We start from the raw sequence: 1,714 nt of genomic DNA, 5'->3' as shown, positions 1-1,714 counted from the left end.
ATAGGCAGCACTTCTGGCTCTCAGAAAAAAAAATCAAAAATTGGGTATGCGATACTTTGGTCCATTTCAAATTGTACAGAAGATCGGTAATGTTGCTTATCAACTATGCTTACTTGAAGGCACACGCATTCTTCCGGTGTTCCATGTTTCATTACTCAAGAAATGTGAGGGGGATCCAGGAAGAATAGCTAACCAAATTCCTCTTCCATTGGTTACATCTAAGCTTGGACCAACTTTGCAGCCTGATTCCATTTTGCAACACAGAACCATTCTCAGACATGATGTGCCTGTTAGATAGGTCCTTGTTCACTGGGAAGGATTGCAGCATGACAAGGACTCTTGGGAAGATGTAGATCATCTTTGACATCACTTTCCACACTTAAACCTTGAGGACAATGTTGTTGATAATGGGGGGGAGTAATGTAATGTTGAGGAAGCATAAGCCGCCAAGGAGTTTTAAATCTCTAGCAAAGCACGTACTCGGGAGCACACTAGGGGAATCAGCAGCAATTCAAAATGGTCTGGCCAATGAAAGGGATAGATCTATGCCAAGTGGACAAAAGAGCAGAAGAAAGAGATGGATGAGCTCGAGACTCGCGGGTTATGTTACTCCCGCCAGAGTGGCAGAGGGAAATAAGGTGAGTGGAGGAGAGGAGGAGTTGATTAGAGCCCAGCCCAATGAGAGTATAAAAGCAACAGAAGATGCGGGTGTAGGGTAAGTAGAGAAGAAGAAGTGAAGCTTGGGCCTGGCTCAGTTTTCCGGTGATTCCTCTGGCGACCTTGACGAAGGGAAGTATTTCCCAGTTATCTCACCGTTTTCCTGTTCCTTTTCACCAGATCTTACGATCTGTGATGTTTATTTCTGCATTTGAGTTAGTTTTGGAGATATGGACATTGTTCTGTTGGTTTATTGAAGTTTCAATCCTTTTCTTGTTGATTTACTGAAGAAACATGTCATATTATTGCTATTAATGAATGTTGATGGGTCATCCAAAGTGATGAATGGATTATTAATTGATTGAGATCAGTTTTCAATTGTAATTCATAACAGAGATGTGGTTGAAATTTCAGGTTTGAAAATAGGTTCTTTGAAATTTTATATTTATTTACAAGGCTTTGTTTAAATTTGTAGAGAGCAAAAGGGTTTATTGCCCAGCCTCACTGTGAAAAGTGTGTGCAAGACATTTAATTGTCTCAAATTTGAATTTCGCTAACCACAACAATGATAACGGTTCTTCAAATGTGGGTTTATGCTTGCAATTTGCACCATATATTTTTGGGTGAGGGCTCACTGACTAGATGATTTATTTTTGGCCGTGTGAATGTTTCTTTTACTAACAACACTTGTCGCATTTATAAAAAAAAAAATTTAAGACAATCTAAATATATATTATTAACTGAACAATAAACTCTATTCATTTTGAGCTTGAGTTGAATTCAATTTGTGTGGACTATATATTGTCAAAGTGGTGCATGGTGTGGGAACTTTGTTAAAATTGGGTGTGTTTTTTCAATTGTGTTTGCCTAAAATCTTTCTTAGCTTAAATTTTCACAATACTTTTAATTACGAGTAATAAAATTGGTTTTTGTCATGCGTTTTTATTACAGGTCCTGCGGGAGGTAAAATGGTATTCCCACAGGAACTCATACCGCTAAGCCCACCAAAACCAGAAATAGAACCCATATCAACATTGGAACCCATGCCGATATGGCC

This window comes from Dioscorea cayenensis, unplaced genomic scaffold, assembly GCF_009730915.1.
Source record: "Dioscorea cayenensis subsp. rotundata cultivar TDr96_F1 unplaced genomic scaffold, TDr96_F1_v2_PseudoChromosome.rev07_lg8_w22 25.fasta BLBR01000450.1, whole genome shotgun sequence".
Lineage (NCBI taxonomy): Eukaryota > Viridiplantae > Streptophyta > Magnoliopsida > Dioscoreales > Dioscoreaceae > Dioscorea > Dioscorea cayenensis.
The sequence above is the reverse complement of the archived record's forward strand: the minus strand, read 5'-3'. Positions refer to the sequence as shown.